Source organism: Dermacentor variabilis, chromosome 4 (genome assembly GCF_050947875.1).
Source record: "Dermacentor variabilis isolate Ectoservices chromosome 4, ASM5094787v1, whole genome shotgun sequence".
Taxonomy (NCBI): domain Eukaryota; kingdom Metazoa; phylum Arthropoda; class Arachnida; order Ixodida; family Ixodidae; genus Dermacentor; species Dermacentor variabilis.
Genome location: NC_134571.1, coordinates 202,721,885 through 202,745,521, shown reverse-complemented (window position 1 = coordinate 202,745,521; position 23,637 = coordinate 202,721,885). Strand labels below are relative to the sequence as shown.

The following is a 23,637-nucleotide window of genomic DNA, read 5'->3' as shown; positions in this document are numbered from 1 at the left end:
TGTTCTGGCGAATGCTCATAGAGGTGAATGCAAGCTTCCACACTTGCTCGCCAAGTTTCTACAGCACACGGAATCAACTCACAACAATAAATTGGCTTATTACAAAAAAAGACAACGCTAATGCGAACATCACAGAGCTATGTAGAAAGCAGCCCGTGTTCACACAATCTTGAGAAAGAGAGCGACATAAATAAAAGTAATGAAAAAGGCCGGGAAGGTAAACAGTAGATTTCTCAGGTTGGCTGCCCCACACAGGGGAAAAGGCAAAGGGGTACTGAAGATGGATGAAGAGAATGATAAATGACGAAGGCAAAAAGAACGACATAAAATAACTTGTGTGACCAATGTCGCAGTTTGTAAATTCATATTCTTTTCGTAGCTTCGATTTTTCTAAGAAAGGCCTTAGGCATGAACAGTGCCAGTTCTTAATAGCCTGACACGCTTGGGGCTCCCCCATTGAATGGCTTTTTTTTTTCGTATTGTGCCCTTTCATATAGCACTCTGGTCACCTAGAATGCCGCACTTTATTAATGAATTAGAAGTGCTTTATAAACTCAAAATGGCCTTTGCTGTGTGGTACGGTAACCGGCGGGTATTCCATCATCTAGTTAGTGACTCGGTGACAGTGCAAAGTGCAAGTTCGTATAATTACTAAAGCCGGTTGGGAAACGCGAAACGTGACGGTGTTCTCGGCAGGCACACCTCCGCTGAAAGTCAGAGTACGAAAATGCTCGGCACGTGCCATCCGACTATTACGCAGCGCACGTAATCGATATCGAGGCAGCCACCGCCATCAAGAAAACAGGCAATTTTTCGAGGAACGCACGCCCCCCTCGACGCAACAAGCGGGCGCGTCCTCATCGCGTGGTGCACTGCGTGAAACGCTCCGCGGGGGGAAATCTCTCTGCGTGCGAAGACGAAAAGGGTGACTCATGTTTGCAGTCGATTACTTGTTCTGCGCTTTGTGCGCCGCCTCGCCGCTGTAAATCATCCTGCACCTTGCGAGAGACAAAAACCCGTATTGTTGGACTGAGGCGACTAAACAGGTGCGCGACTCAATTGTTATTCGCAACTGCAACTTGGCTGTGCGTGACGCTGTTGTCACGCTTATTAATGCAGTGAAAAGGGTTATTAAAGCGAGAATCCATGTTAATTACTATGGAAGCATGCACGGCAGTTTCTCAAAACTATACGATCAGTAATCTATTACGACCACTTCGTCTGTAAATATTCCAAGTATAGGAGAAATACGGCGCTGCTGAGATGTCTGAGGAACTTCTTAAGGTAGCCAGCGTGGAACGTGTTCATTCTACCACAGCTCTTTTTTGCAAAACGCAAGGTTATAGAACTTAAAGCTGCTCACGGTTCAGTAATCATGATATCGTCCTCCTAAGCATATACAAGGTAGTACCTATTGGCATGAGCCAGTGCTTACAGAGCTCCGTAAATGCTTACTTGGCAAAGTTTAAACATAACACGAAAGTGCGGCTATCCTAAATTTGTGCTCACATGTCCAACTTATTACCAACTGTTTGCTGTTGATAGTTGTTTTCGGAACCTCGAACCGTGCTAAGCATTACTGATTTTTCTTTGACGCGGATCTGGCCGCAGGTAGCCGATTGCGACGAATTTAGAGTGCATATAGTCATGCTGTGGTGGCGGGGCAAAATCATGACTAATACCAGAAAATTCCTACCAAAAATATAACTATTCGTTCTGTGACCTTGAGACAGAAGCGAAATGAGTATTTAAGCGACAATGATAGCGGCGAGCGTGATCATCGGCAGCTTCAAGCTCATCTCTTCATTACCATCGTAATCGCACAGCCCGGAGCAATCGCTGGCGCTCACGTGTATTCGAGCGTGTACAGCGGCGTTCCCGTCTGACGCACAGTCTGGTCAAACACGCCTTCCCGCTACAGTATTCCCGACAATGTTCAGAAATGTTTGGCCGAAGAAAGCGTGCATTGCACGAATATTGTAACCCATAAGAGCGACAGTTCCGCAAAGCGGTCAGCGGCAAAGAGTAGCGAACGGCGCGTGGAAATTCCCCTCTTCTGAAAGTATTGTCCGAATGCTTAAAACGGTACATCAAAACCCAGACAATAAGCATTAAATGCCATCACGATGGAATAAAAAATTGTATAAGGAAATGTTCTACACTTCGTTAGCGTTCGTAAAAGTGTTTAAAGCGAACGACAAAGCCAACGCCAAGTCTTCAAGTCGTACGTGGCAAAGCTGCGACTTTGCAGCGCCATCGGGTACGACTCCGTCGACCCGCGTCTCGATGCGTTGGAATATTTTGTGCAGCCCGAACAAATGTTGCTGACGTTCTAAGTGCAACTTCTCCTCAATGGTTGCAGTGGTGAGGAAGACTAATATATGGTTCGCTTTAATAAGGGAATCACGTGCTTTAAGGAGTACATTTTCTCCATCCAGCGAAGATATTTAGTCAGCGTTGGTGGCTTCATTGCGTGATTTCGTGGGGAACAGAATGAGTCCCTTCTGTAAGGATAGATGGCTGCGTAAGCCGACTAGTTAATGTCTTGCGTGGAGCGCTTCGGCAGGAATGCAGAAGCACCTTGGCGCCGCAGTGGGAGGGTTCCCAGAGAAAGCTTCGCTTTAATGAACACTCGATCACGCACATTTAAAGATGCCAAGAGAGACACCACCTATGCTATCGCGTACCTGTCTCTACGAATCTTATCACAAAGTCCATGTCGGCGCACTGGTGTTGAACATTGACCCCGAGCCATTCCACAGAGCATCGTCGTAGGTTTCAATGTGTGGTTGCTGCTCCTTTGACCCTTCTCAATGCTCAGGCACGTCAGTACCTTGGCTTTTACAACCCACTGGAGACCGGCAGCCACGTCGATCGTCGGTGACGTTCAGCAACACCGAGGTAAGCGCAGCCGCGAGGTTCTATCGCAAACCAGCTGGAAGTACGTCATGAGCGTTCCTTCTTGTACTGTTCTTTTGTAGGCGAAATTTGTGTAAGAAGCACGGCGTCCTACGCCTTGCGCTCAACGCAGGCATACATCGTGAGCATGTCGGCGAGGGTATTGTAGAGGCACTGCGTAAGGTCATTGGTCTAACTATAACAGGGTGTTTGTTTGCCAGTGGCAATAGGGTCTTTTCCTGACCAAACTTCTTGTGTAGCTTCCACGGCGTTGACTGTTGTGTATGGAACGGAGTACAGTGGCCCAAGCTCGTGGACAACGTAGGCCACTGAGTCGGGATAGAAAGCGCGACGGTGACAGCATGATGAGAGTAAGATACCACGAAGTTTGAATTACGACAGTGGAACGACCATGATGTATCACGGTCAGGAGCACATACTGATATATCACCGGAAGACGACAACGACGAACTGCTTTCTAAAACTGGTACAGCGCAACATGGAAAGGAAGCGACGAGAGAGCACTGACTGAAGTCGGCGCTCTTTTCCTTCTTTCTTGCACTGAACCAGTTTTCGAAAGCAATACCAACTCGCCCATTCCTCAATCCTAGTGAACAATAGGCGCGCGTGCGAAGGCACTGGCGTATTTGGTCCGAACGTGTCTCACGGCCCGAGCCAGTGCAGGCTCCTACGCCTAAAATACTGTCTGTTATTATGCTCCTGTTCTCTTGAATTAATATATATTGTAGGCAGCCAGCCACGGCTGTAGAGAGGTAAGAGTTGGCGACGAGGAAGACTATGGACTCACCGGCACTTCACCGACGTCAAGGATCAACATGGCGACTCCTGGCTTTGATCAGCTTCCCATATTCAGTGGCAGCTCCGGCTCCTGGAGAGCTTGGTATGGGAGCCTTCGATTGTTTTTCAAAGCTAATGAGAATACAGACGCTTCTAATATACGTGGTCATCTGCTAACTTTGTGCGGGCAAGAGACATACGACGTTGTGTGCGCTGTCATGCAACAGCGTGTCTAGAATGATAAACAGAGTAGCAAGAAACAGAAAAGGCTTCAAGGAGGAAGAGACGATAAGGCTCGTACAGGCATTTATCATAAGCCGTGTAACCTTTGGCCTTCCTTTCCAAAAAGTCTCAAACTCAGAGGAAACTAAAATAAACGCCCTTATACGCACAGCTTATAAGGCAGCGCTTGGTCTACCGATTTGCACTAGCACGGCCCTTTTTAATGCAATGGGTATTAGCAACACGTTTGAAGAACTCGTGGCTGCAACACTGATCGCTCAACGAGAAAGGCTCAATTCCACGGAGCAAGGTCGAACACTTCTCCGTCGATTAGGGTATCCACTCAGACCGGCACATTGTAACGACCAAACAGAACTACTCCCACCGAACATACGAGCGCAGATCTCTGTGTCCCCAATCCCTAAAAACATGAGCGAGAAATACCATAGACAACGGCGCCTTGCACGGGCCAGGACACTCGAACGCAGGTTCGGTAGAAATCCGGAGGTTTATTACACGGACGCGTGCAAACAGGATAGCAAAACTTTCACTGTGGTAGCCACAAACGCACAAACTACTATTTCCGCAACAGTCAGAACAGGGTCGGTGGCCACAGCAGAGGCTACTGCGGTGGCTCTGGCTATACGTGACGCTGAAAATAGAGCACGGTCTGCGGTAATACTAACCGACTCGCAGTCGGCATGTCGCCTTTTCATGGCAGGCACCCTGCCCAAACTCACCGTCAAAATCCTAGGAAGAAATCTCACGGAACACCACGCTATTACGTGGTGTCCGGCGCACGCCGGAGTGAGCGGTAACGAGAGGGCGGACCGCCTCGCTCGAGAATATAGCATCCGAGCGACGGAACGCACTCTCGTAGAATCTCCGATCACAGCAAAAGATATCTTGGAGGCACAGAGACGAGGAAGGCAACGGTATAGCTTTCCAGACACATCCTTGGACTCAGCGCAAATGCGGGACTGGCGCCGACTACAAACCCGTACATACCCACACCTACTCCTACTACACCACATACACCCCACCCGGTATCCCAACACTTGCCCTTGGTGCGGAGGGCGGCCATCTCTTGACCATATCACATGGTCGTGCCAGAGTCGGCCACAAGAAATCCAATCACCCCTTATGGGGCAAAATTTCAACAGTAGGCAGTGGGAGGTGTGGCTAGCCAGCACGGTGCGGGAGGACCAACTGGCCCTTCTCGACCAAGCCCGGCGTGCCGCGATCGCCAGTGGGGCCCTGGACTGAGGGACCCACCCACTGGACCTGAGTGTGATTTTTTTTTCTTTTTTTAAATAAAAGTTTTATACTACTACTACAACCCCAAGCAGCCCAGCCAAATTTATCACGAGGACATAGTCGAGATGCTCACAGCTCATTTTCATCCTCAACCTTCTGAAGTCTTCAGCAGGGTTGGCATAACCAACTTCACGGTAAAACAGCTCTTCCAACGACATGATGAACTTCACGGTAAAACAGCCACTGATTACGCAACAGCGCAAAAGACCAGCAGCACTTTCTGCAAGACAGAAAAGCAAGGCAGCTCCAGTACATGTACCCAAAGGAATAATCAACGCTGTTGGTTTTGTGACGCACAACATAGTCCGGACACTTCCAGGTTTCAGACAGCTTCCTGCAACTACTGCAAGAAATGCGGACGCATTGAAAAAAGCCTGAATAAAAAAGCGGAAAGAGGCAAAACACAAGAAAAATAACAATATTGAAAATGTACGACAGCGAATTTTGACAACCTCAGCACCATACCTGGCGCTTTACAAACTCAACTCCTATGGGGACGCGACCAGTCCACAGAAGGGCATGATTCACCTACGCATACATGTTACGTCCTTGGATTTTGGGGTCGATTCATGTCTAGCCTTCACTCTCATCGTTGAGGCCACGTTCAAAGGCACATGGATAGATAGATAGATAGATAGATAGATAGATAGATAGATAGATAGATAGATAGATAGATAGATAGATAGATAGATAGATAGATAGATAGATAGATAGATAGATAGATAGATAGATAGATAGATAGATAGATAGATATAGATAGATAGATAGATAGAAACGCAGGCTGAAAATGGCTGAAGTACAAACAATGCTATAGGTATTAAAAAGTGAAACCACCACGATACTGTGCCTTGTATTTCATAATTGGACATCAATGAAAAGTGGACATTTGTGTTCATGGTCCCCCCAGAACGCAAGTTACTGTATTTCACATTATTTTGTCACAATGATTCAACCCCAGTTCTGTATGGCCTAGCCACGGTTCACAAGTCAGGCGTCCCCATGCGTCCAATTGTAGGTTTTATGCGCTCCCCCCTCCACAATCTATCAGGATTTTTACATCGTGTAATTTCGCCCTGTGTCGGACAACGTGCCACTCACATCCGCACCTCCTATGACTTGATAGACAAAGTCCTTGACGTCGCACTGGATCAAGATGACATCATAGTCTCTTCTGATGTGAAATCGCTTTGCAATAAAGCGCCAAGGGGCTGTGGATGTATGCATGACCACTCTGGAGTCGGATGCAACTCTACCCGTAATATCGCATGTCGATGCCCCGGAACGAGCTCAGCTGTTGCAGTTCTGTTTATCAAACACGTACTTTACGCTCCAAAGGCGTTTCTACAAACAGGTCCACAGAACAGCTATGGGAGCTTCTACATCGCTAACGGCCGCTAATTTTACAATTGAACCATTTGAAAGTCGAGCGCTCTCTTCGTTTAGACTTGCTCCGAAGGCATTTTTTCGCTACGTGGACGACTGTATTTGCATCATTCACAAAGAAGCAGTTCACTCGTTCACTTCGCACCTGAACAGCGTAGCAGCAGTGATCAAGTTCACGGTGGAAGAGGAAGTCGACGGCAACCTCCCATTTCTTGATATGCTGATTGAAAGAAAGGGGTCCACTTTGTGGTTTGAAGTTATCAGAAAGTCAACTCCCACAGGACGCTACTTGCATTTCGGGTCTATGCAACCTACTTCTCATAAAAAGGCAGTGGTTTCCACGCTTCTACGTTGCGCGGAGAAAATCTGCACGAGACAGGAAGACTACGCAGCCGACGTAAGCGTGGTACGGCGAGAACTATCCCGCCTGTGAATACCCAACTTCTTTCTTGGATGTTGTGAAACGACAATGGCAGTTACCCTATGCTGCACCTGCTGAAAAGCGCGCCGGAATACCATATATCCCGTCCACAAGTGAAGCTCTGAGCCATGTTCAGCGTTCTTGCAATGTTCAAGTAGCACCCATTCCAAACAAGAGACTACGACAATGGCACGTCAATTCTTGGGACAAATTACCAAAAGAGAAATTCCCAGGTGTAGTCTACGTTGTGCCATGTGCGGATTGTGGCTACGCGTATATTGGCGAAACAGGTGACTTTGAAAGGCGTCTTAAACAGTATAACTATGACGTAAGAAAAGTAAATGTGAAATCCAGTGCTTTGGCTGAGCATGCCACTTCAAGCAGGCATGCAATTGACTTGGGGAAGGCAAGTGTCCTTGCAAGAAATAACTGGCTATCTCGACGCCTTTTTCATGGATTGCTCATCATTAAGGCTACGCTACACATTCTCAACAGGAGCGACGACAATCTGCAGCCAATGTATGCGCACTTCCTGCGTCACGTGTTCATGACTATTTAAAGAAACTGCTCGAACACATTTGTTTCTTTTACCTGTGAACAAGGCTCCCATGTGGGAGCCGGAACGTCTTTTTTTCTTTTAAATTTCCTTTTGGTCGGCATAGTCTACGTTTTCACCATGTTCAATCCCGACCAGACGGGTTTCCGTCAAACATTGAGCTTAATTAGGCACCTCAACAGCTACGCCAGACCGAACCGCGGCCTGTCTTAGACGATGAAACCCCGATTGTTCTGCCTAATGAATGAAGATAAATAGAAATACTCTCACGTTATAGTGACGGCGAAGAACGATGCATTGTCAAAACTGTAGATCACAAATTTAAGTCGATATTGGGCGAACTTGTACCCTTTAGAATAAGTAACACTCAAGCAAGCACAACAATAGCGGCGAGCGAAGGCGTCGATCATCGAAAATCTGATAAGCGGGTAAAGCGCATCAGCTTTTAAGCACGACTAGTTGGATTGAAGCACTAAAACGACGGACACCAACCAAAAGAAGTACTAAAAAAGGATTAAATCTAAAAGACGTTTCGGCTTCCCTACGCAAGCCTTGTTCACAATGGGATGAAGAAAAGTTCACGGAAGCTTGTGTAGCTGAATTGTTCCAGCGTAATCGCTAGCGTGCACGTGCCTTCAGGAAAGTACTACAAAATTCGCTTTGTGCATACAATAAGATAACACAACGTTCGGTGACATAGACAGCGGGTAAAACTATCAATAACATTCGAGAAACTTCCCATACATGCAAGCGTGTCCTGCGCCGAGAGATTACGTTTCACATTTGTTAGCCAGCGAAAATCGGTTGCCTGTAAATGATAAACACGTTCACGTGTCGGTGCCCCCCTCTTAAGGAATATCGTCCCGATGCTGCAAATGCAAGAGCGAAAAGCAAAAGTAGCCGTAGTAAAGTAAAGAACAAAGCAACGAAGAAACAATTTCCAGAAGTTCGTCAGAGGGTGTCGAAATGCTTAACATGCCCCATGTCGACGACTTCAGGTCATGCGTGGCGTCGCTGTGATTGCAAAATGCTGTCTAGCATGACCTCATAGTTCAGTACCCCGATAAGTCGAATGAAGTTGTAGGGTCCGAGATATCGTCGCAAAAGGTACTCAATACGTCCTAGTCGGCATATCGGAGTTCATACCTAATCACGGTCGCAGGGATGGTATCCCATGTAACGTCGTCAAAGATTGTGGTGTCGGCTGTCCATCCTTTGCTGGTTATTGGTGCGCAGGCGGGCCAGTGGTCGTGCTTCTTCGGCACACTGCATATAGGTGGCGACGTCGACATTTTCTTCGTTGGCAACGTGTGGCAGCAAGGTGTCGACAGTCCTCGTCGGGTTCCTTCCATAATGCAGCTCGAACGGTGTGATCTGGGTTGTTTCTTGCACCGCCATCTTGTAAGCGATGGTCACGTAGGGAAGGATCGCATCCCAGGTCGTGTGCTTGACATCGACGTACTTGGATGACATGTTTGCCGACAAGCGTCCTAGGCGCTCCGTAAGGCCATTCGTCTGCAGGTGGTCAGCGGTTATCTTATGGTGTTGTCTGGCTGTATTGCAGCATGGTTTCAGTAAGCTCCACCCGGACATGGAATTTCGCCACTTCTGTCGCGTTAACATTGGGTAGGGCTTTCGTTTTGGCGTAGCGGGTAACATCGTTAGCAGCCATATCGATTCCCTTATTCGCGGATGGTGACGTCGAAAATGACCCCAAGAGTCCAATTCGATGTACTGGAATGGTTGACAAGATGGCTCGATAAGCTGCAGCATTCCCGCTGGCCTTGTTTGTGGTGCCTTCCGTCGCTGGCAGTGTCAGCAAATCCCGACGTAGAGGGTGACGTCGGCGGTCAGGCGCGACCGGTAACACTTGTCTTGTATGCTCCATAGCGTACGGGAAAATCCGAGGTGATCAGCGGTAATATAGTGATGTAGACGTGCAGACCCTGTGGACGCAGTGCTGAGGGCACAAGAATGCAGTTGGCGCGTACTGTTGAGAAGTCCTTTACGAGGACGTCGTTATGCAAAGAAAACGAAGAATCCTCGCCTAAATACGCTAGGGACAATGTCACTGTTGCTTTGCAAGTACTCGACGAGGCTTTTAAGCTCGTGGTCTGCTGGCTGGTGTTCAGCGAAGTCTCGCGCCCATATTGTTCAGAGGAAAGCGTTATCGTCCTTGTCGACTTGCGGCGGTGGGTCAATGGATGCGCGTGATAGGCAGCAGCCATAGGAGTGTTTCCTTCCCAACTTGTAGACGAAGGTGATGTCAAATTTCTGGAGCCTGCAGACTCCGTCGTGCGAGGCGACCTGAAGCGTCCTTTAAATTTACCAGCCAATACAATACCTTACGGTTTCTTACGACTTTGAACGGCCTCCCAAAAAGTAAGGGCGGAATTTTTTATTAGGTCAAATAATTGCAAGGCTTTCTTTTCCCATCGTATAACAATTAGCTTCCGCTTTCTACAGCCAACAGCGGAAGTAAGCAATGACCCTTTCAAATCTGTGTTTAGTTTGGAATAGGATGGCGCCGAGGCCTAGGTTACTTGTGTTAGTGTGGATCTCGGTGTCGGCGTCTTCGTCGAAGCGGGCGAGCACTGGTTGTGAATACAGGCGTCGTTTATGCTTGTAGGATGGACATGAAGGCGGCCCAAGAGCCCTTCAGTCGTCTCAGAAGGGCAAAGGCTGTACGCGGAGCGGCGGCTGCAGCGTCTGCGCCGAGCAACGTAGCACCCTTCCAGAATGGCACTGGGCGTACCGAGCTTGCGCCTCGAGCACACGCCAGGCAATTTTATTTTCTTCCGGGCGCCGGCCAAAGCACCACGCGTTAGAGCGTCAGTGGGCGCTTCAGGGCCCCCCGCCCAGAGGGAACGGCGATAAAGCAAATTAGGGAAAGCCAAGTGTCAAAAAGATCCATGGGCAGTTCAAGTAGTGCGAGCATGTGGAAAGCGAAGAGCAGCAATAAATTTCTCCGGTGGACGAGGCTGGGAGTGTCACACAAGACGAAAGGTACATAGCACGTATTGACAAAGAGTGTGAAAACAGATCCCCCTCTAGCAGTTAGCGTACGCCATGCGAAACGAACGGGGACTGGGCGCTTTTGGTGGCGGACACGACAAGCCGCAAGCTTGATCCTAACGCCGCCGCAGATGTGTGAGCCCTGTTGGATTCAGCTTGTTCGCCTGCTTATCCGGTATTGCTCGACTCAAGGTTGACGTCGGAAGCTGGAGGCTTCTGCGTGTGACATCTTCCTTGTCACTACAAGATGATCTGGCGCGCACCAGCCTGAGCTCGGGTCTTACCACGGTTAGTAGTGCTGGACACGAGTGGCGCTAAAAACGGCGAGATAGGCGTCGTCAGACGACTCTCGATGATGGCACCGGCGCGGGTTGCCGAAAATCTTTGAGAGTCATGGCAGCACCAGGCGATTCATGCTCGTTGACGAGCTCCAGTGCAGGCACGACGCGAAGGAGAGGATTAGGGGTGAATGCAACACACTATCAGGACTTGCGAAACGGGAGGATGATGTCACGATCTGCCCTGTCCGCGTCGCTCGGCAACTGCTCCCAGGCTCCAATGTCTGACCTGCCAGAGCTGGCGCCAGAGGGGACCAACAGCGAATGGGCCGAAGGAGAGGAGCGGCTGCGTAGGAAAGCGACGGAGATCATTGCTGCAGCTACATCACGCTCGGTGGCTTCTAGGTACTGCGGCCCAGCTCCAGTTGACACGGTCCAAGGCAGCGGAGCCGGAAAAATACAGAACATGCGCGCCATCTCGGAGGCTCGCTCAGCGGAGGGCGCGGGCGGTTAGAGTGTATCATTGGTTGGGGTCCGAGTGGCAGGTGCGATGTTGGAGACCGACGCGACGGCGTGAGGTACGGGAGCCAGTGTTGGTTCGGCAATGTCACCACTCTCACGTGACATCGTTAGTGGCGATAAAGGCAATGAGGCCGGGAATTACGCAGTAGTGCGTCTGTCGGTCCACGAGCCGGTATCAGCGCAGGTCGAGGGAAGGCGGCCCTGATTACGAAGGCACGGGAAAGGGCGCTCTGGGTGCCGTTGTTCAGCGTATTTGAGGAGCTGTGCGACGTACCGCGCGTTCAACGTCAGGAAGTGGGTAGTATCTAGCGCCGTGGAAGTACAGCACAGCCTGTCGTCGTTTGTCTAGGGGCGTGCGCCAAGCGATGCAGCGCTGAGGGGGAGTTGGGGATCCCGCGGCAGATCTTCAAGGAGCTCATAGGCCGCCTGAAGCTGCGCCAACCATGCGCCGACGTAGCTTGACCGGAACGGTGGTATTGGTGGCTCGAACTCAGGCTCCGGCCTGGTAGCCATGGTAGCGTGTCGTCGCTGCCATGGCTACCGTCGAAATTCGAAGATAAAACAACGACGTCATCCAAGTAGACGAGACAGGTCTGCCACTTCAAACCTTCAAATAGTGGGTCCATCACGCGCTGGAACGCTGCAAGTGCCGAGCACAGTACGAATGACATGACCTTTAACTCATACAGGCTTTTCGGCGTGATGAAGGCAGTCTTCTCGCTATCGCTCTCGTCAACTTATTTTTGCCAGTAACCATTAGTGAGATTCATTGATGAAAAACACTTATCGTTCCAGAGCCGGTTCAATGCGTCGTCTATCCGTGGGAGCGGGTATGCATCCTTCGTGGTCATCTTGTTCAGCCGACGATGATCTGCACAGAAACGCAGGTTACCATCTGTTTTCTTCACCAAGACTACAGCAGATACCCATGGGCTTTTCGATGGCCGGATGGTGTCGTGGCACTGCATTTCGGACCCTTGTTTCTTTATAGCTGAACGTTCTGGAATCGAAACTTGGTAAGAGCTCGCGCATATGGGTCGAGCGAATTCTTCGGTTATTATGCGTTGCTTAGCAAGTGATGTTTGTCGAGGGCTTGATGACGACGAAAAGAAGTCGTTGCATAGTACGGGAGCATTTTTCAGCTGTTGCTGCTTACTCATGGAGAAACTTGAATGTCGAAGGCTGGTTTGGGAACAATTCGCCTTGGATACGCATCACGTCACTTGCCGCGCCGAGCTCCACCGCCACCGCTGCCGGCTTGCCGCATGCGCTATCCAAAGTTGGGTCGTCGCCTGACCACGTGATTCGCCGCGCGCCTAGCTAAGAGGAACGCCGCGCTCGCCTAGTCAGTGCGAGCCTGGCCACGGATAAGGGCAAGGCCGGTCTGTCTTTTCTAGACGTCGAACGGAAGCGGGAGGATTTGAGCAATCGTCGCCAAGTTGAGTCTGACCACCCCGCGGATATCGGCTGGCGAGCTGCTTCACTGGAGAGTGTCCGGAATGCAACAGGCTTCGCAATGTCGGGATCAGTAGTGACTGCGTTCGTGCCCTGTTCGTTTGTGCTTCGACGGCGTCTCTTTGCATCTTTATTACTTGTGCTCCTCCTGTGGCACAACAGGTGTCGCACCGTGAAACGATGCGTGTCTACCGAAGCCTAATGATGTCCAGCCACCGACCTAGGCACAGCCGTCATACCTGGCTTACCGATGATTGTGTACCGAAGTGTAATAATTGCAGCTAAATCAAAGGTTTAGCAAGTGAAACCAAGAATTCACCAGGCTAAACAAAGCTTTCGCTTTGCGCATACACGGTTAGCTGAGCTAAGCCGCAGTCAGATCTTTATTACCCAGAGGTCCTTGTACCCTATGCATATTCAGGGTGCGAGTTGCACATGTAAGTCTGAATGCCGTGGATGTTGTAAACGCGCCGCAACTCTGGCTGCGGCCATCGTCGCGTCGCTAATGATAGCGAAAAAGCACTATAAAATGAAGAGCGTCGTTGTTTACGTCGCCCGTTGCACGGCCCGTATCCAACGCTCACGTTGCTATTTCTCGTAAGACTTCCCAGGAAATCCTTAAAATTTTTTCTTTGGGAGCTTACCGGTGGTGTTTCCGTAGCGGTTGTGGCAGCCGTACACGCAATCGTACGCAGTTCCACTCTAGTTGAGCACGATTCCGCGTCGTTCTTTCGGGGTGCCATGCTTTCTCCTGGACACGCTTACGCTCGGCAATGACTGACTGGTAACGCTACACGTCACAGGCGACACGACTTGTTCAGCTCAAATTTGCAGTGCAGTGAGCTCAATAACTGAGTGAAGTCAGTTGTGGCTCACTCGATTTGCCAAGCAGTTTCTTCACTGTGCGGACCATCCCTTCTGTCTCTCCGTTCAACTGAGAAAAGCGTAGGTTGTTGGTCACGAGGGTGAAACCATAATAGGCTTTGTCAAACTTTTTGAGTTCATGAGAGGAAAATGGTGGACCATTATCTGATCTTACGACTTCCCTGATACCATGCCGATGAAACATGCTCTTAAGTTCCTCGACCACCGTAGAAGCTGTTGACGATGGAAGGGTAACAACTTCGGAGAAGGGAAAGTAGTAATACACAACAAGCAAAAATTTTTTCCTTCGCCAGTGTAAGACGTCCATAGCAACAACCTCCCATCAGCGACCCGGTAAAGGTGTGAAAATAAGTGCATCTGCTGGATTTGTGCGAATGTAATAGGCTGTCATCTGTGATATGTGATCTAGGCTGCTCCGTTCTGGCCACCATAGAATCTATGTCTCCTGAAATTCCTGGCCACCACACTGAATCTCAGGCTTTAGCTTTGGACTGGTTTACACCTTGATGACCACCGTGCAGTAAATTCAGAACTGTAGGTCCCAAGGAAGTGGGAACCACTATGCATTGGCCTTTGAGTAGAAAACCATCACAGACTGTGAATTAGCCATGCCAGCATACTTCGCTAAGTGCCATGGCAATTTCTTCTACTTAGGCGAAGGATGTTGGGTGTATGATATTAGCGATGTATACTCCCCACCCATGCTTTGGCCCTCATAATGACTTCGGGAGTAAACGGCAACGTTGAGGATGCGCTGATAACAATTTCCGTTGCAAATAATTTCGCCGTGACCAGAGAACAGCTAACCTTGGGCGGTATCTTCAAGACAGCGTCCTAAGTTGTTAGTAGTTTCTCTGGATCATAGTACGTGGGGCACTGACAGTGAATATGTTTGAGGTGCATTCTTTGGATACGAGGAGTAAGTGTATTGAGTTCCATATTGACAACAGCGCGACTAGTGGTAGATGGTCCGTTTACACAACGAAATTAATATCATGTACGAACTCATCAAATCCCCGTATTGCCCATGTCGCCGCCAGGGCTCTCTTCTCTGTCTGACTGTGCTTTTGTTCAATGGCTGTCATGGAGCCAGAAGCAAACTCTATAGGTAGACGTTCTCCTGAGGTCTGCGTTAGAAGTGAGACAGTTCCCAGTAGAAAAAAACTGATGTCCGCCGAAATTTTTGTGGCACAGGAAAGCTGGCCCTTCCCCATATATCTCTCTGATACTAAGAGCTTGATTCTGCTGAAGGCTGACTCTTGATAAGGCAGCCACGACCAGGGTGTTTTCTTGCTCAAAAGTGCCCGTGCGAGTTGTTATCTCGGAGATGCCGGCAAGAAACCCTGGCTAAATGGTTCACCAACCCGAGAAGTCGGCAAAGTTTAGCGATGTCCTTGGGAGCTTCAAGAGTATTCAAAGCCTTCAGTTAGGCTGGAACGGCTCTGACGCCATGAGCTGAGACGACTGCGCACAATGAATACACTTCGGACATACCAAAGTGGCACTTTTCTTTGCTACACCTGCTTCGGAAAGGCCGCAGGACTTGCTCGAAGATGGCATTAGGCTCTTTTTCTGTTATGACTGAAGCCAAGGATGTCGTCTATCATATTTGCTGCCCATTTTTGACCATCTAGGATCCATGCCATTTGTTTTTGAGAATATTCTGGAGCTGATGCGATACCAGATGGCAGGCGACAAAAGAAATATCGGCCAAAAAGCGTGACGACAGTCGTTAGCTCCTGAGGCTGTATAGAGAACTCGATCTTGCGGAAGCCGACCGTAGCATCCAGCTTAGAGAAAACCTTTGAGACGCCTAGAAGAACAAGAACTAGCTCAATGGTTGCCAACATGTGGCGCTCCCGGAGCACAGCTTCATTCAACTAGTCAGGACGACGCAATGTCGGTAACCACCTGAATACTTTGGAAGTGCAACGAATTCTGCACACACACAAAAAAAAATTGGTTTATCAACCAAACGAATGACTCCATCGGCTTCCATCATGCCCCGTTCCTGTCGGACAATTCCATGCAATGGAATCGGGATTCGTCTAGGAGCGCTAAGTGAGAATAATACGGCGCCAGGCTTATGTCTGATCTGGTACTCATTCTTCAGTATGCCGAAGCATTTGAACAGTTCCACATGATGCGGCGGCTGAGCAGTCGCTACCCCTCCAAGAAATCTGACAACCTTGAATGCTTGGAGCGCTGGCAAACTTTGTAGTGGAGCAGAAAGAGACTGTACCACATACAGTCGCTGAATAGTTGTTCTCCCTCACCCATTGAGCTGGGCGACGTACGATCCAAGCACTCGAAGCGGTTGACCACCTGGACCTGTGAACAGGTTGTTCCCTTTGTCAAGCTGCAAATGCACAGTAGGGAAACTTTCTGGCACTGCCGAGACTTGCACACCAAAGTCAACCTTGAAAGAGGCAGTATAATAGTTTACCGTGACGTCCACATACTTTGCGTTATCAGGCACCACGACAGTATCCAGGCATATAGTAGAGAGCTTGGTCGGCGTTAATCTGCGGGAGCGACATACCTCAGCGAAATAACCTTTCTTTCGACAGTGATTGCAGAGGGACGCACTTATTGGGCATTCTCAACGTGGATGCAGTGAGCGGCCACAGAAAGAGCTAGTGGTGTCGCCGGAGCGCTCCATCCTGGGCGGCGCGTCTCGCTACCTGGCATCCAAGCGTCTAAGGGCCCTGTGAAACCTGGCTGCGCCTTGTTGAACGGACGTTGAACCTTATGCAGTTCCGTTCGCCGCTTTTTCTTGGTTGGCATCCTCCCATTGACGCGCTCGTGTCCAAGCATCCTTTAGCGTCAGCTTGGAGTTACGGCATAGCTGTTTCAAGGAACGAGTGCCTCTTAAGCCGTCTACAAAATTTTGCCTCGCGAGACGCTCTTTGACTTGGGCCGAGGGAAGTTTCAACGCTTCACTAGCCTGCACAGTTCTGCGCAGTAAGCGTCAACGCTTTCGCCTTATTCTTGAGTACGCTTGTGAAAGCGAGAACATTCATCGAGCTCGTACCCGAGTGAGCAAAGAGCTTTGTGAAATGCTAGAGGATGGTTCGCAGGATGGCGGTTCATCCGCAGAAAGTGAGAAAGTATCCGGGAAAAGACGATTTTTAGGGCCCATACAGTGTAAAAGTCAGCATATCTGCACATCGGCGAAAATCTGGCAAACTGGACACAGCTGCGTAGCACTCATAGCGTTTTCTCAGTTGGCCAAGGTGCAGCATTGGTGAAGCCGAATGCGTTGCCTTACCAAAGAGAATACCGAGCCACTTGGAATAGGAAGTCTGGTGCTTCCTGGCCATGGATTCTTCTGCGTCGATGAAAGCGAATGAAGGCGTTCATTCGGCTACTTCTGACACCATGTCAAATCTTGAGGCAGCTCGAACGCCGCGTGCGAAGACAGGTCTGCCCCTTTGAGCGTCGCAGCATCAAGCGCCTTTATTGTCGCGTCGCGAACCCGGCCCCGACACAGGCGGCGCCACCAGACAGCTCATACAAGCATAGATGAGCGACCATAGCAACGCAAATGATGAAATGTGATTAGCTTTTCGAATGCGCGTGTTATTTTCACCCTGCTGCTGACTGTTCATGGCGGCCGCGCATCTTCGTTCCATTTCTGTGCGTAATGCTCTCCATGCTTCTTTCTGCTCATGTATTCGTATTTTATTCGAAAATTCACTGTTCGATATTGCCAAATATTCATTTTGGTTCGCATGCAAATATCACTGTTTACCTTCACGTTTAGGAAGAAACATGTGGTATGGTATGGTATGGTATGGTAAAACTTTATTGAGACATATGTGTGCTTTTTTTCACCCACCGTGGTGACGTTGTGGCTTTGGAGATGTGCTGCTAAGCCCAAGGACGCAGAGACCCCGGCTGCGGCAGCCGTATCTCAATAGAGGCGAGATGACAAAGCCACCGTGGATGGCACACTCGGTACACGTAAAAGAGCCCCCATTGGTTAGAATTATTGCAGATTCCCCCCCTGCGATCCGCTTCGTATGTAGATCGTGGTTGTGGCCCGTAAAAGCCTAGATTTTTTAAAATGCCTTTCTGCGCCGTGCTTCCCTTTGCGATGAAGGCGCTCTTAACCTTGACACTTATACATTGGAAAGGTGCGCTTTCGGCCTTGTTGGCACATCATTTTAGTAGCTCTCTACTAGTACGAGAAAGTTGAGGGAAGAACAAACAAAACGGAACACACATGCAAGCCTTTGTTGGCAGTTAGCCATTGTATGTGTCGTGTGAATGTGATTTAGTCTGATAAAATTGTGTGCCTTGCCTTCGCTTGGTGCCTGTCTGAAGCTTTTTGCACAAAACTGTATAAACGTTCCTTCCAGCGCACACCTCTATCGCGCTCAATGTCCTGTTTAGTCATTAACGTGTATTGAGGTTTTGCCATTTACGTACACAGTCAACTGCTTCCGTTGGTGAGTTCTTCACGTCAGACCGTTTCTTTCTGTCCTTGCACCCCAACGCAAGAAACTGAAAGCCACGACGGCTTTGTGGCGGCATCTATGGGGCCCAGGCACGTAACAAGGGGGGCGGGGGGGGGGGGGGCTCGGGGGCCCCATCTCTCCGGAAATTAGGCGGCATACCTCCCCCTCCGATGCCACCACTCCTCACACACGTTTCTAAACTGTCGCCAAATCAATCTTGAGACCTGACAGCTATTCGGCGGTTAACATTTTGCTGCCTTTTCCCCTCCTTTTGGTTGGCAGTAGCTATCGGCATCTCCTGGAGCATGAAGGACAATTTTGTCATCGATTCGGTGTCCGCGTGGTTAAACCGAGATACGTTCAGTTGTCACCATGTATTCAACGATCACGCGCATCGCTGTTGCTTCGTTAAGTCAATTTTCTTCAGACTGATCCAGGGACTGAGGTTCAGACTGATCCAGGAACCAGGAAGGATTCGGTTCATAGTGAGCTGGTTTGTATGCTCGTGGAACGAGTTGTGGCCGGAGAAAACGCCGGCTGCGTTTAACTTTTCCTTTTGCTTTTTCTTTTGCTCCTCGAGTGACAGCTCTCCGCGACGCTGGCAGATCATCGGAACCATATAACCGTGATACGGGTTAGATAAGGTAGAAAATAAAATCATGCAAAACAGCGTCTATCATGAAGCCCTGCAATAACCGCTAAATCTATAGACAATACGAATTTCATCCGTTGCCTCATCTCGTTTTCCCTTCATTTCATAGCAGCACTTTTCGCGCAAAATTGGCAACTGAGGACAAGAGCCTCAAGGCGGTTGAGAAATTAAGCAGTCTACTAAGGAAGAGTGCCGATGCAACAGCCAAATATGAATGAAAAGCGAAAATTAACAAATTTAACCATTGCTTCTTTTATTTAAAAAGAAAGTAAAGAAAACGCCGCCGCAAACGGACAACAATTCCGTGTGTTTTGAATCACGCTTCTACAGTTATCAGTCGAGCCGGCTGACGTAGCCACTTCTCTGCTGTGCTTACGGGAGTGGTATTTCTATCCTTTTGCGGTGGGCACAGTACCTCTAGAACCGCAGTGTCCTGCGCTCTACGTGGTTGTACGGCACTGGCGGCCGCGCATCGTTACACAACTTTCTACGAGTCGGTTCTTGCACTTGTTAGAGCAGTGATCTAGGGATCGAAAGGAACCTCTGATTGTTCCGCAAATATATATTTCTCTATAATTATTCCAGAGCTCATTCAAAAAACACTACTACAAATCTTTATTTTACGCTTTCGCTTCTTTACTTCTTTTTAGCAGTGTTGTTCCTGCGCGAGTCCATTTGATGTGGTTCCCTGTTTGTCAAGTAACGGAGAGGTGTATCTCACAGGCGTACCTGTGAGATACACCTTATTTCATTTCTCTTTTGCGGGTTTACGCGTCTTTACGGTGAACGGAGTGCACTATTCACATTTGTACTAGTAAAGGTACCCCCCTCCGTTCATTTGCATAGGAAAGTTGCCCTGGGTTGGACCGCCCCCCCCCCCCGAAAAAAATCCAGGATACGTGCCTGATGGGTCCCTTGCGTCACAATGAATCACGAGGTTGCGGTGATTGCGTAGTGTGTAGCGGGCAATGGGATAGGTGATAAATGGCCATTGGTGTAACCAGGAGGTGGCAGACTGGACACGTGATTGCCCCCTCCTCCTTTCCACTCCTCGTCTCTGGTCGAGTCCTTGGCGATGGTACAGTAATTTGTTGTACATAATGAGAAGGGAATAGTCGGTGCTAGACCTATGTCTCCATAGTAAAACAGCAGTGAGCAGCTAGCACCAACAAAGCCGGGCGCAGAGCCAAAGAAAACTTTGCTTTGATTCCTCTTCGCAAACATTCAACACAAAGACGACCTGCGTTCTTTGCGAGTACCACTTTCATAATATCGAAATAGCAATCCTCTTGGGATGGGGACATGTTTTGACAAATAGATCTTAAAGCGAATTCGTGGCGGCGCGCAATCTGTCCATACTCAGTCTTGCTGAAGTCACGAATGCGTTCTTAGTGGCCCGTCTTATGTAATTACCGCAAATGTTGCACTGCTCGAGACATCGGCTGCAAGCACTTCATCGCATATTTGTGTCATGTATTTTTAGCTCGCATTCTCAATTGGTGCTGCCCGATCATGACTTCCTCCATTTTCATGGGGTAGCCTATATAGGATTAGTCCATCTATTCGTCAGGTAACTTCTCACCTGTTCAGGCATTCGCCACCAGTTCATCGCGCGAATTGTGGCAGCTCCGATTAATTCATTACCTTTCTAATCTGTGAATGTCATCTGCTGTTTATATATCCCACAGGCTGCTCTGGCTCTTAAAGGAGGTCGTAAAACCATATTTTTTTCTTGAAGATCAGATTTACTTCGAATGCAAAAGGAAGTGAGGCGTGCAGACAGGACACAAGAGTAGAGAAGTGGACAACACGAGAAGTGTTGTCCACTTCTCTACTCTTGTGTCCTGTCTGCACGCCTCACTTCTTTTTTGCATAGTGAATCCTTACCAACTAGCTCAGCTTTCTGTCGTTCTTTACTTCGAATACTTTTTGACCCCGAGTCGCAAAGTGATTTCTACTGCACTACTGCACCCGCATTTCCTAGATACCTTGTATTGGGCGCCTTATATAGGTTGCTTTACAGGATAGTTATACAGGATGTACTTAGGCAAGTCCGTAGCGAGTGCTCCACTCCCGTAAGAAAACCTTTAAATAGCACTCGGCAACACTTCTTTGCTAAACCTGGTTAAATTCGAGAGGCTGCTTTGTGCTGGGCAGGATCAGAAACACTTCCGATTATGTGCACACCGAAACTACAGGTCCATTTTTTCTTTATAGACACTAGCAGAGCTATATTTTTTGAGCCATTTTCCAACTGACGCTTAAAAAGGGTGTTGACATCACGCCATACAAAATTAGCTTTCTATTGTGTATAAATACTGGCGATTGACCATGTTACGGGGCCTACATAGTCTGTGGGAATCTACAGTCGGGTAGAAATTTAGAAGACTGGAGAGGCTCTGCTCAGATGACCAAAGCGTACCAGCCGACTGCCTCCGCGACTAAAGAAATAGTCCCGCACAAAAAAATAGTGCTCATAGAAAGCGTAATTCTGGGTATAAATAAGGCTTTTGTATCTTTATGAATGGTTTAGTAAAGCTCTCGTGAGAGGAATGCTTCAGAAAATGCCGAATTACCGGAGAAAAATAACCCAGTGCCTTCTACAAAGCTGCGCGTCGCCTACTTTTAAATTTCGTCATCTGCTCTATCTTCGGGAAGAGCAGCGCTGGATGGCTTTTGCGCTGATTTACATGCACACGGAACATTTACTACTCGTTTTCCGAGCTTAAAATGAACGATTTGCTATCATCAACCTTGGCTTGAAGGGAAGCTATTCCTTCCGAGCTGACGCGATGCCCAAGAAATGGTAACTCCGATGCATTAAACACGCATTTCTCATTGAGCTTAAGTCCAGCTCCAGAGATGCGTTGAAGAACTTGCTCCAGATTTCTCAAGTGCTCTTTATCAGTCCTGCCAAAGATAATGATGTCGTCTAGGTAGCACAGTACCCCTTTGCAGCCTTGTAGGACCGTTGTCATAAGTTGTTGAAACGCAGCTGGGCCTGATGCCAGTCCGAAGCACACCCTTTTTAAACGAAAAAGGCCATCGTGCGTTATGAAAGCAGTGAGGTCTCTGCTATCTGGGTGAAGCAGCACCTGGTAATAGGCAGAAGCTAAATCGAGCTTTGAAAAGTGGAGTGCTCCATTGAGAGTGTAGCAGCTCTTCCGTATGGGGCAAGGGAAAGTTGTCAACTACAATCGCTTTGTTAGGCTCTCTAAAGTCAACGCAGACGCAGATGCTGCCGTCATTCTTGCGGACTACAACGATAGGAGATACGCACTCGGAAGTGTTAACCGTTTCAATGACATCCTCAGAAAGAAGGCGCTCAAGCTCGTCGCTAACTGGCTTGCGCAGAGAAAGTGGCAAACGTCTGAACTTCTGCACGACTGGAGAGGCTGATGACTTTATCCTGACCTTGTGCTGAATGCCCTTGGCAAGTCCAAGGCCTGGTGAAAACAAATGGCAAAATTTTGCCTATAGCTGGCATAACGAACTTTGGTAGACTTAGCGGACTGTGTTGTTCCTGCGTAGTTTTAGCTGCTCCTTCCAGCATGGCATCTGAACCTTCTTCGGCAGCCGTGTGCAGGCAACGGAGCTGTGCACCCACAATATGTAGTTATAGAGCTTGCACAGCGTCCAGACCAAGAAGTCCCTCCGGGTGCGACATGAATCGCTATAACGGCCGTTTTTTGCTTGTATGAGATTCCGGCTTTAAATTGTCCCAGCACAGGAATCTTCCGGCGTTGGAAGTCCAACAAAATAAGTTTGGAGCTGGTTTATTGTATCGTGTCTTCGAACACGCTTCGGAATTCTTGTTCCCGTATAATTGACACAGCGGATCCAGTGTCGACCAAGAACTTCACAATGCGCGGTTGCGATTTGGAGTTGATTGGCGCGACTACCACTTCAATGTAGACACCTGTGGGCTTATTTTCATAAACAGTGAGAATTCTGATGTCGTCTGACGTGTCCTGTTCAGAAACTACTTCGTGGACGCGAGCCGGGCGTCGTCCACGTGCGCTGCGGCCGCTACGGCAGACTTGCATGAAGTGACCACGGCGGCCGCATGCGAAGCAGGTCTTACCGCGAGCGCGGCACACAGACGGGTCACAACCTGCTGTGCCGCAATTACCGCAGGCACCTGAAATTCCGCTGTACGGAACGAAGGCGGTGGCCGTGTCTGAAGTTGGCGGGCGAGCATGACGAACGCGGGCTTGACTAGGGACGCGTGTGTCATTGTCGCTAAAAAGCCGGTTATCTTGTCCGGTTATTCCAAAAGCGTCACGTTGGCGTGGCTGTTGTATGATGCACTGAATGGGGTTAGCAAAGGCTTCAGACTCAAGCTGAGCTCGCTCACGAAGCAGCGCGATTTCAACTGCACGGTCGAAAGTCAGTGCGTCTCCTTCCAATAACAACCGAGAACGTAACTGCGGAGATGCAACGCCAGTGATTAACTGCTCGCACATGTTTTCGTTTGCTTGCTCGCCGAAATCGCAAGAGGCAGCCAGTTCTCGAAGCGCGAGGGCGAATTCAGAGATGGACTCACCGTGTAGCTGACGGCGTTAGCGGAATTGGTTGCGTTCTAGCCGAATGTTGCGCGTGTCCGCGAAATTTCGAGCCATCGTCTCGCGGGCCACGTCGTATGCGTCTGGGGAACTCGTCGCTGTGGCGTCTTGCTCGGAGAGCGCGGCGTCCGCTGGATCAGCGGCTGAAGCAGATTCGTTCGGTGCCGTTGGTGATGGGAGCACATCGAAAATGCTTTGTCCTTCCGG

General features: G+C 49.1%; 1 long non-coding RNA gene across 1 annotated transcript in view; it reads right to left on the bottom strand.

Annotated features, from left to right (window-relative positions):
• Window positions 1-23,426, bottom strand: part of LOC142580056 (uncharacterized) — a 66,712-nt gene extending 43,286 nt beyond the window's left edge. The window contains exon 1 of the long non-coding RNA XR_012827550.1: window positions 23,412-23,426. This is a non-coding gene — a long non-coding RNA (uncharacterized LOC142580056). The remainder of the gene's footprint in view (window positions 1-23,411) is intronic.
• Between the last annotated feature and the right edge of the window lie 211 nt (window positions 23,427-23,637).